This window comes from Rhagoletis zephyria, unplaced genomic scaffold (assembly GCF_001687245.7).
Source record: "Rhagoletis zephyria isolate East Lansing unplaced genomic scaffold, Rhagoletis_zephyria_1.1 Rzeph_scaffold_00215, whole genome shotgun sequence".
Taxonomy (NCBI): domain Eukaryota; kingdom Metazoa; phylum Arthropoda; class Insecta; order Diptera; family Tephritidae; genus Rhagoletis; species Rhagoletis zephyria.
In genome coordinates, this window is record NW_016157299.1 from 139,298 (window position 1) to 151,024 (window position 11,727).

At 42.7% G+C, this 11,727-nt stretch overlaps 1 protein-coding gene and 1 long non-coding RNA gene across 2 annotated transcripts in view; one reads left to right on the plus strand and one right to left on the minus strand.

The window, feature by feature from the left end:
- PolrMT (mitochondrial RNA polymerase) overlaps nucleotides 1-11,727 on the minus strand; it is a 363,978-nt gene that overhangs the window by 137,944 nt on the left and 214,307 nt on the right. The window lies entirely within an intron of this gene.
- LOC108358150 (uncharacterized) overlaps nucleotides 1-11,727 on the plus strand; it is an 18,742-nt gene that overhangs the window by 1,415 nt on the left and 5,600 nt on the right. The window contains exon 2 of the long non-coding RNA XR_001846719.1: nucleotides 5,553-5,558. This is a non-coding gene — a long non-coding RNA (uncharacterized LOC108358150). The remainder of the gene's footprint in view (nucleotides 1-5,552; nucleotides 5,559-11,727) is intronic.

Below are 11,727 nucleotides of genomic sequence, written 5' to 3' on the forward strand. Positions count from 1 at the left end.
TAATGGTTTTTATTATAAAATAAAAAGAATAATTACAATGTAACAGTTTACATTTTATATATTTTTAATAAAAGAGGGGCAAACCACGTAAGTAAAAATATATCAAGTACTGATTGTGAGTTTTGATTTGAAATATTCTCAAATTGGTAAAAATATGGCAAAGAAAATACTCCGATGTATTGTTTTAATATTATCAAAGTGGCAAGGCCGTTGATAATACTGACAATTTATGAAACTTCAAAAAATTTTATTATCCGTCAAAAGTTGTTTATTGAAACTACCTTCTTTTTTGTATCATGGAACAAACCTAGTGTAATATCGACATACATACATCAATTAGTTTTTCTGAGTTTTCAAACAAATAAAATAGTGTACAATGATTTCAAATAAAAATGTTCAAAGATAAAATAGTGTATAAGCAGATGCTTTCAGAAAAATGGGCTCAAATGGTATTTCTAAGTAAACATGGTACATAATTTTTTGTTAATTAACAGCTAAGGAATAAATAAAAAGTGTGGTGTATTTAAATTGTGAATATTTTGAATAAGAAGCGCACAGTTAAAGTTTAAATTTGGTCGATTGGATTATAAAAACTTTGAATTCGTTTTTCTCAAAACTATACTTTACATGTTACACTACTTCATTATTCCAGCAACGATATGAATCCTTAATTTCTAAACTGAGTTTAATATTTTTAAATACATATTACCTATTCTCCGTTTGAGAACAAATTATTTTTAATCTCTTCAACAACACCAATGCCTTCCCTTCCCTTTGCAATTTTTGTGTCTCAGCTGGAATGCAATTGAAGTTAGATAAGAGTTAATAAAATCCAAATCTGTTTTTATATTATCGTTTCTGAACTTTCGTTTAGTTCAGTGATTCCCAAAGTGGTCCAGGTGGACCCTCAGGGGTCCAACGGAGGCTCGATGGGGTCTACGTTGGCGTTAAAAAAAATGTGGGGGTCCACGAGTTGTAAGTGGGGGTACACGAAAATTCATCTGGTTTCGATAGTAAAGAACCAAAATGGTTGCTTGATAGCCCATTTATTCATCTTTAATTTTTTTGAGTGATGTAAAGGGCTCTTGACGCACTGGTGAACTTACCGTCACTTTGTGTCATCATAAGTGGGGAAGCCTTAAAGGCCACCTGCAGACTAAAAAGAAACGGGTGTTGGTTGGTATGACACTGAGTGAGGCGATGCGAAAATTGGCGGTGGCAGATATTTGAGTACTTTTGTATTTTAAATGTTACAGGATAGTACGCCTTCATTACATTTGTTGAAGAGATTCTAGAGAGAGAGAGAGTTCTCTGAGGAGGAATGCTGGTTTAATTCCAGCACTGAGCCCGCACTCATACATTGTCGAATCTTCACTGATAGCTCCAAAACTGACTCAGAGTCAGGATCTGGAGTATTTTTCAAAGTACATGGGGATAAGCTACATTTTTATTTTGGGAATATGCTTCAGTCTTCCATGCTGTGGTATTTGCAACCCCCAAAGCCATAGACTACGTGGTGGAAAATAGGTGGAGGGGAAGGAGTTTACGTGTCGACAGGTACAGCCAAGCTGCACTTAAGGCATTGACCAGCCCTCTATCTAAATACTTCCAAACTAGTTCGGCAATGCAAGTATCGACTAAATTATGCTGGTAAAGATAACGAACGAGCTTGCTTTACTCTGGGTGCCGGGCATCTCGGACATCTGACTCTTTGGCCGCAGTTGGCTCAGACCAGGCATTCCTCGATCCGCATCCAGTTATAGCGTTGCCCACTTCGATCATCGAAGCCACCATCACAAACTGGGTGGATACTTCGCTCAGCAATGACTGGGAGCCATTGAGTGGATGCAGGTGGGCAAAACACATGTTGCGTTCAATCTCAGAAGGTCTATCTAGTTTTTTCCTCTTACTGAGAAGACGGGACTGCTGACTGGCCACTTTACGTGACGCAAACATCTGACTGTGATAGGTGTAAATGAGAACTCCATTTGGCCCTCCTTCTTTGAAGAGCTTCTTGCTTGCTTGTTTATTTATCATCGATTTATCTAGATTCGGTCTTTTCTTTTTTGTCAGTTTCTGAATTTGAAGTTTGGCGTAAAAAGCTTTGTAATTTTGTTGTTTCAAGTTTTGTGTTTTAAAAATGCGAGGCCCGAATATTTTTAGCATCACTTTAAAACTTGGAGGGATAAAAATAAAAATTATGCCATCAACACAAATAAACTCTTTGACACATAATAACATGCAAGTTCATGAGTGAGCCGAACATTTGAGGTGTTTATTTAGTGCTCTTAAAAAATATAACTACCCAGAGCGAGATAAATCTTTCATGGCTTTACGAGCTTGTGTAATCACATTACTTTAATAAACAGAACACAAGAAAATATTTTATTTTTATTTTTGCCATTCCCAATTTAGTTTTGGGACTCACCCGCGATGTTAAATTATATCGTTAGATTTAATCTTCACATTTTTCAATGAGCTTTGGGAATATGGTAGAAATGAGAATCAGGGGGTCCACCGAAACCAGTCAAGTTTTGAAAGGGGTCTACGAGAAAAATAAGTTTGGGAACCTCTGGTTTAGTTCGACGAATAACATCGGAATCTTCATCGCTGGAAATTGGAAAATCGTCGTTAATCCAAGGATAATCGTTAACAGTAGCAACCCTTATTGAAATTTTAAGCGTGGTACGTAGGTCTTAAGAACTGTCAAAACTCCATACAGAAAAGTTGAAGCATTGGTCAAGAAGAAGTATTAAGCCAAATTTTCTAAAGCAGTACGGAGTTCTTCTACGGTTTTATTCTGTTTTTTATGAACAAAGAGTAAAAGGTAACCTATGTTTTTAACAGAAATATATGTCCGTTCCTTTATTTCGGGAGGACTCGCTTCTAACCAACATTACCTCAATCGACGATATGGAGATTGCAGCGGATCTGCCGAACGAGACCGGATTCCAACTTTCGCTATCGCTAAAATTTTAGAGCTAAAATTTTATCTGAATTTTTGGCGATTTGAGAAAATTGCGAACCTATCCTCCCTGTCACTAAAAATTGCCTAACCTAAATTTTAGTATTTATCCGGCCACAAGTGGCGCTGTTTTATGAAGACAGTTAGATAGGAATCTCTCCTCAAGGCATATCTGCGAGACTACATGTAATAAATATATATATATATATTTTTTTGTTTAGGAATATCGATAATGCCATAATTAATTACTATAGGGAACCATTTATGTACAGGGTGTAAAATAATAACTGTCGCACAGGTTTATTTTGAAAAAAGGTTCTTTATAGATTTTGCGAGAAACGTATTTTATTGTTAATTTTGCGCATATTTTAATTTAACTTTATTAATTAGTTCTTTTTGTTATTTTATGGTCTTATAACAATTGTATTCAATAATTATTATTGAGCTTGAGGCCGTTTTTAATGAAAAACTTATTGTGGAAAAGCAACAACTATCCTACTGAAAGCAGTCTGATGAGGAAATGTGGTGATTTCCGAAATAGCTATCACTTCTACCATCTTTCAGATTATTGTTGCTTTTCCACAATAAGTTTTTAATTAAAAACGGCCTCAAGGCCAATAAAAATTGGTACTTAGAATTGCTGTTACAGAAAACGGCGTTATTTTTTGGTAACAAAATTTTATGGAGTTAAAATGTTCGGTAACAAGCAGAATAGGCCTGAAAATGGAGGAAAGTAACCTATGGTTAAAGAAGATATGAAATAAATTAACCGACGATAAATGTTTGGTCTTTTCTCACTATTTTTCAGTTGCCATTTTCCATTTTTCCTTGTTAATTCCAAGGTTTGTATTAACATATATTTAGTTTATTAGTTTAAATGAAAGACGATAGAAATTTGAGCAATTTTGATACAATTTTTCTCGTCGCCAATTACACACTTTCTTCAGGGAAAAATATAGATTTTTTAGCGATTCTAATACGCTGGCATCGATATTTTAGCTATTTGAGCTGTCAAAAGAAAAGTTTACTGTTGTTTTTGTTGTTGTAGCGGCTACAACAACCCCGCCCAGATCGGTTGGTCCTTCAATCGTTGTCGTCAAGTTCTACTAACGGTGGTCCCAGGAAGCGTGCAGCCTCGATTGGATCTGTCCATAGGGGCAGGGGCGTCAGCAGGGTGCGGTTCAGGGGGCATACGAAGAGAAGCTGTGAGTCATGGGGCGTCTCTCCGCTTGCCGGGCATTCGTTTAGAACAGAGGTTCCCAAACTTTTTTTTCTCGTAGACCCCTTTTAAAAATTTACTGGTTTCGGTGGACCCCCTGCTGATATATTTCTAAATATTCCCAAAGCTCGTAAAAAAAATGAAATGTGAAAATAAGATCTAACAATGTAAATTTGCATCGCGGGTGAATTCAAAAACTAAACTTAGAGTGACCAAAATAAAAGTAAAATATTTTCTTGTGTTCTATTTATAAAAATAATGTGATTACACACTTGTAGATTTTAAAAAATAGAACTCGTAAATACATCAAAATACTCTCTCGCTCGGAGGAGTTATATTTTTTAAGAGCACTGCGGGCGCTAGAGTTATTTACATTATCTTCACCATAAACTCATCAAATGTTCGGCTCACTCATGACTTTGCACGTGGAGTATATGTAAAATAGTTTATTTGTATTAATGGCATCATTTAATTCAGAAACTGACAATAGAGAAAAGAACGAGTTTTAAAAAAGCGATGACAAATAACCAAGCAAGCAAGAGGCACAAAAGGTGTTCCACCGTCTCATCTTCTTCACGGCAAGAGGGGCAAATGGACTTGTCATTTACGCCTATCACAGTCAGGTGTTTGTGCCACGTGAAGTGACCAGTCAACAGTCCAGCAAGTTGTCTGCAGTGTCGTCTGCTCAGTGAGAGCAAAAAATTAGATAGACCTTGTGAGATTGAAGGCAACATGAGTTTTGCCCACCTCCATCCCTTCGATGCCTCTCAGTCTTTGCTGAGCGAAGTATTCACCCAGTTTCTGATGGTGGCTTTGATTGCCGAAGGTGGGAGTGCTAAAACTGGTTGCAGACCGAGGAGTGCCTGGTCTGAGCCAACTCTGGCCAAATGATCAGATGTCTCATAATCAGGTACTCCTGAGTGACCTGGCACCCAGAGTAAAACAACCTCGTTATGTTCACCATCATATTTTAGTCGAGACTTGCATTGCCGAACTAGTTTGGAAATACTTAAATAGAGGGCTGTCCAATGCCTCAAGTGCAGCTTGGTTGTCACTGCAATCACGTAAACTCCTTCCTCTCCACCTATGTTCCACCACGTAGCCCATGGCTTTGAGTACTGCAATTGCCTCAGCCTGGAAGACCGAAGCATATTCCCCTACAGAAAAGTGAAGGTTATTTCCATTAACTTCGAAAAAGACCTCAGATCATGACCCAGAGTCAGTTTTGGAGCCATCAGTGAAGATTGGACAATGTGTGAGTCTGGTCTCAGCGATGGAATCAAACTAGCATTCAGTCTCAGTGAACTCAACATTATAAAATGTCTTCAAAAAGATAATGGTGGCGTACTATCCTGTAGCATTGAAGAGATACAAGTGCTTAAATCTCTGCCGCCAGCAATTTTCGCCGCGCCCCACTCATTGTCATACCAGCATCCGGTTCTTTTTAGTATGCAGGTGGCCTTTTAGGCTTCCCCACGTATGAAAACACAAGGTGACGGTAAGTGTAGCAGTGCGTCAAGAGCACTATACACCACTCAAACAAATTAAAGTTAAATAAAGAGGCTATCAAGCAACCATTTTGGTTCTTTACATCGAAACCAGATAAATTTTCGTGGACCCCTATTTACAACTCATGGACCCCCATATTTTTTTCACGTCACCGTGGACCCCCGCCGAGTTTCCCGTGGACCCCTGCGGGTCCACCTGGACCACTTTGGGAATCACTGGTTTAGAACATCTTCGTTTATTCTGCTCAGGTATGAGTTCAACCTGCTGCAGTAACCAGAGCTTAGTTGGGCTATTGTGGTCAGAGTCTCCCGAGGCAGACGAAGCTCTGTCTCTTCCACGTCTGGTGGTTGTGTGCCCAGAACGGCATTCACAGGTCGAAAATCTAGACAACACGAGACTGCTTCTCTGTGAATGCCGTCGATAAGCTGTCGAGTCCAGAGGTTGTTTGATGAACCTCTGGAATTCGTCCGCCAGTTCGCAGAGATGCCTCCTGACGTGCCTGGGCGAGGGACCTTCTGCAAGCAGCTGTCCATTTGGGTGACCACGTCTGTGGCTACCAACTAGGAACTGCTTGCAGAGAGTTGTGTTATGCTCCTTTACGGGAAGCATGTGGGCCTCGTCCAGTGATCAGACTTCTACCACATTGTGGTATATCTGTCACTTTTTTGAGCATCTACCACACAAGGTCTGAAATCTCCCACATATTCGCTTTTTTGAGTAGTTTTAGTTAATTTTAAGAGCAAAAATTCTCCAATACTAAACACTAACAACAGGCAAAATGTGTGGATAAAATAAATTGTAAAATAGTAAATTTTCTCAATATTCAATTTTTCGACAGGAAACGTGGTTTTATGGTGTAAATTGCAAAATATATGATTTATAAAAAGAATTAATAGCGAAAATGGTAAAAATGGCAATTTTTGTGAAAGTATTAGCAAATTTCAGTGCATCTAAAGTTTCTAAAGCATTCTTTACTTTTACTTGAGAATTTTCAAAATCGGCAAATCCCAAGTAGCGGTTTCTGGAATGTGCCAAATTTGTTAGCTACATCGTAATGTGATAAAAAGGAAAGCTGGCGGCATTCCGCAAGGTTGCAGAAATCTTTCGAAATATGTTCGAAAAATATCTTGATATGGAAGGAACTGCTTTAAATTGTCAAGGAAAAAAATTGCTAAAACTCAATGCAATTTTTAGCAACTTCAATCTTGCACTTTATTATACTATAATTAATTTTTTTAGATTCTAATTATAATGTTTGCAATTTAGGTGAAACCTGGCAACCTGAGACCGACCACATTTTTTTGAAATCTACCACTTTTTTTCCAGATTCTACCACACAAATTTATTTTTAAGTCCGATCACTGGCCTCGTCGTGCAGATGATGTTGCGGCGAAATCAGAAGGCAACTTGTCGCTGTCCTTAGTTCCGTGTTTAGGCAAGCTGCAGCTTCATCCACTGCGTCCAACTAGTCCCGGCGACCACACAGGCGCTGCATAGTTCAGAACCGGCCGGCCAAGTGCCTTGTACGTTGCCAGCAACGTTACTTTCAGACCTATCACAGATTCCGAAAGAACTCCCGTCGTGTAAAAATCTCCCGTCACGAATTCGGGAGAAACGCTATCAGCACTTTCCGACGCATTCGTAGTTAGTGCTGCCTTTGGGTTTTGTTTGTTTTTATGTTTTGGTTTAATAATTCTAAATCAAAATTAAATATATCCAAATAAAATAACTCGAAATCAGTGATACCATTCTCACGAATTTCGAATTTGCTGGAGAATTTCGTGATCACGACGGAATTCATGATAGCGATTTCCCGACGTAACAATATCGGGATCTCCGACGGAATTCATGATAGGCCTGTTTGCCTTTGCCCCAGGTGCTGCCGGCTAGCCTTGTTGCGGCTTTGTACTTTGTTGGCAATTGCGTTTGTATGCGCCGAGAAGGGGGCCAGACTGTCGAAGTTTACTCCGAGGATCTTCGGGTTGTTCACCGTCGGGATTGGTTCGTTATCGACGTGAATTCCCAGTTGTTGTCTGACCTCCTTCGTCCAGATGGTAAAAGGTGTCGCTGAGGATTTTGTAGGGGAGAGGGTTAGGCTCCGTGCAGTGAAGAAGCGAGAAAGCTCGGGGAGATAACCGTTTACTTTCAAGCACAAGTCATCAATTCCATTCCCAGACGTCATGATCACGCAATCGTCAAAATAAGAGAAAATCGTGACTACCTCTGCTGGTTGAGCGAGCTTTGAAATGTAACAGTAGTGGGGAATGGACACCACCCTGTGGAACCACCTCTTATATTTTCCTAGGTTTGCTCGATTTGTCTCTAAAGGTTACTAACGAGTGACGACGACTCAGATAATTCGCCGACCACCGTTTGAGTCCCTGTGGGAGAGAGGAGGCCTCTATGTCTTCTAGTGGCGTTGAATGGCTGACAATGTTAAACGCCTTAGACAGGTCCAGCGCTACTACATAGAATGGTTCTCTCACTGGGGCGGTTTCGGTTAAGGTCACGAGTTATTTGGGTATTTATGGCGTTAAGTGCTGTTGTTGTACTGTGCACTTTACGGAACTCATGCTGATGCCTAGCTGGGGTCAGGTGGTTTGTATAGTACGCAAGTAGAAGGACCTCTGGTGTCTTAGCTACCGGGGAAAGTAGAGTTAGGACGATAGGACTCTTCTTTGTTGTACGATTTCTCCGGTTAAGCAGTGGGACCACTCTCCCCATTTTCCAGGTGACTGGAATGATGAGAGTGGCCATAGACAGGTTGACGACCTTGGCTAAATAGTCCACTCCAGCCGGGCCGAACTTTTTCAGCATCAACATGAAAATTCCGCCCGGTCCAATGGCTTTGGAGGCTTTTGCCTTCCCGATGACTACCCTTACCTCACCGGTGGCGAAAACAAGAGGCAAACTAGGTGTTGGCAGTCTGTGCAGCCTTCTGGTCATACTCGACGTTTGGCTTTATCCACCGGAGGATGCTGTATGAACTGTCGGGTAAAATAGCTCGCGCATCGATCCGGATCCGAAAAAGCATAGTCGCCAAAATTTATTTCAACTCTGTCGTCACACTTCGTCGGGTTGCACAATGACCTCACGGTTACTCACACCAGAGGCGAAGTTGCAGGTCATCAGATCTTCTTCCTACTTCTTCCGCTTATGTACGCTCACAAGTGTCCGTATCTCCGAGTTGAGATCCCTGATACCGGGATTTGCGGGATTGGCCTGACGAAGGTTGTCACGCTCATCGGTTAGGACAGCCGCTTCAGCAGGAAAATTCGGATTGGGGTCCGAAATACATGCTGCTGGAACGAAGCGGGCTGCGGCAGCAGTGACAACCCTGCGGAATTTACGCTCACCTACGTGAACGTCGGTTGGTGTAAGTAGAGCAGTGAAAGTGCTTTCAGTAACATCCGCGAAGCCTTTCCAGTAAGATTTGGCAAAGTTGACATATGTCCGGTGATCCGCGGAAGCAAAGTCGGCTGGTTTATCAATCGAGATTACTATGGGCAGGTGGTCTGATGCTAAAGTCAGCATAGGTCGACATGATATGCTCTTTATCAAAACAGCGCTGACAATTGTTAGGTCTGGCGAGCTGCAGCAGCTGTCCATAATACTGGTGGGTGCGTCGTCGTTCATTGCACAATGTCGAAAGGCAGATGGCTCAGCCAATTGTGTTCCCCTACGATCGTTTGGCAGGCTTGAGTGCCAAAGATCGTGGTGCGTGTTGAAGTCACCAACTACCATACGGTTTTCACCTCTAAGCAGCGCACCTATTTCAGGGTGATATCCTGCCGGGCGGCTGGTGGCAGCCGGTATATATACTTTACATATTTCGAGCTTGACATCGCCTGAGCGGATAGCAATACCCTGACATTCTAGGATGATATCCCTGCGGTCGATGTCTGCACTGCACGGTGTGGTGCGTGATGAAAGCTAGGCCACCACCATTATCTCGCACGCGATCTCGAGGGTACATGTTATATACGACGCAATTCAACAATGTTGAATTGCCACGCAGCTTCGTCTCTTGGACCGCAGCTATTAATATTCCGTGCCGACCCATGAAGACTGTCCGAAGTCCGTTACAGTTAAATTGTAAAATCTTCGTGTGCCTAGGGAGTGTTGCCGGCTCGCCACATTCTGTGCATGCTGCTGTAAAGGTTGTTGCCCTGTGGTGGTGTTGGGCGGCGTCGCAGTTGGTGCTTGCGACCGAGAAGCACAGGATGGGCCCTCATAGTCCCTTGTCTAATCTTGCGTGGTGCGCAGACTTGCACGTCACTGATGTCACGTTACGGAATGTCCTGGACTCACACACCGTGCAGATTGTCGGAGGAACTAGGAGTTGTTGGCGGCGGCGTGTGCGTGGTGCTGCGGTTCTATCGGTGGTGTGGTCTGTTGTGTCTGTGGTGATGTCTATTGTATTGTGTTGTATTATGGTTGTGTTTGTGTTGAGTCACTCAGGCGGACTCTGTTGTGCCGTGGAGGCAGCTCGACTTTACTCACTTTATCCGGTTCATTTCGTTCACCCCTAAAATCTTGCAAAAAATTTTCCAAGGGCGATTTTTGGATATGCTTTTTTAAGATAGAATCGCGAAAATCACTAAAAATTGCTAAACTTTTTTTTGGAATTTAGAGGATGAAGTTTTAGCCGTAGAGAAAGTTGGAATCCGACTGCAGGACAGCACAGTTCCTGGTCCCACCCTGGTGAAACGTTGTTGTTGTTGTTGTAGCAGATCGGTTGATATCTCAGTCGTTGTCGTCGAGGTTCCACTAACCGCAGCCCCAAGAAGCGTGCAGCCTCTATGGGGTCGGTCCACCGGGACGATGCCGTTAGGGCTGTGGGATTTTCCGGGCATGCGAAGGGATGTTTCGAGTCGTGAGGGGTCTCTCCGCATGCCGGACATTCATTCGGCACATCCGCATTTAGCCTACTCAGGTAGGAGTTTAGTCTGCTGCAGTAGCCAGAGCGAAGTTGGGCTATTGTTGTTCTGGTCTCCCGAGGCAGATGGAGCTCCGTCGCGTCAATGTCCGGTGTTTGTGTGCCTAGAACGGCTTTCACAGGCCTTGAGTCTACATAACTCGAGACTGCGTCGCTGTGAATGCCGTTCAGGGCCTGTCTGTAAGCTGACGGGTCCAGAGGCTGCTTAATGAACCTCTGGACTTCGTCCGTCAGTTCATATAGATGCCTCCTGACGTGCCTTGGCGAGGCCTCCTCTGAAAGCAGCTGTCTATTTGGGTGGCCACATCTGTGGCTCCCAACCAGAAACTGCTTGCAGAGAATCGTGTTGTGCTCCCTAATTGGGAGCATTTTCGCACCATCGTGGAGGTGGTGTTCTGGTGACATCAGGAGGCATCCGGACGCTGTCCTAAGTGCTGTGTTCGTAGTTAAACAGTAGCGGGGAAAGGACACCACCCTGTGGAACCCCCTGCTTTATTTTTCTAAGTTTGCTCGATTTGACTCTAAACATTACCGACGAGTGTCGACCACTCAGATAATTTGCCGACCACCGTTTGAGCCTCTGTGGGAGAGAAGAAGCCTCTATATCTTCTAGTAGCGTGGAATGGCTGACAATGTCAAAAGCCTTTGACAGGTCCAACGCTACTAGAATCGTTCTCTCACAGGGACGTTTGCGGTTAAGGCCACGAGTTATCTGAGTGTTTATGGCGTTAAGTGCTGTTGTTGNCCTCCTCTGAAAGCAGCTGTCTATTTGGGTGGCCACATCTGTGGCTCCCAACCAGAAACTGCTTGCAGAGAATCGTGTTGTGCTCCCTAATTGGGAGCATTTTCGCACCATCGTGGAGGTGGTGTTCTGGTGACATCAGGAGGCATCCGGACGCTGTCCTAAGTGCTGTGTTCGTAGTTAAACAGTAGCGGGGAAAGGACACCACCCTGTGGAACCCCCTGCTTTATTTTTCTAAGTTTGCTCGATTTGACTCTAAACATTACCGACGAGTGTCGACCACTCAGATAATTTGCCGACCACCGTTTGAGCCTCTGTGGGAGAGAAGAAGCCTCTATATCTTCTAGTAGCGT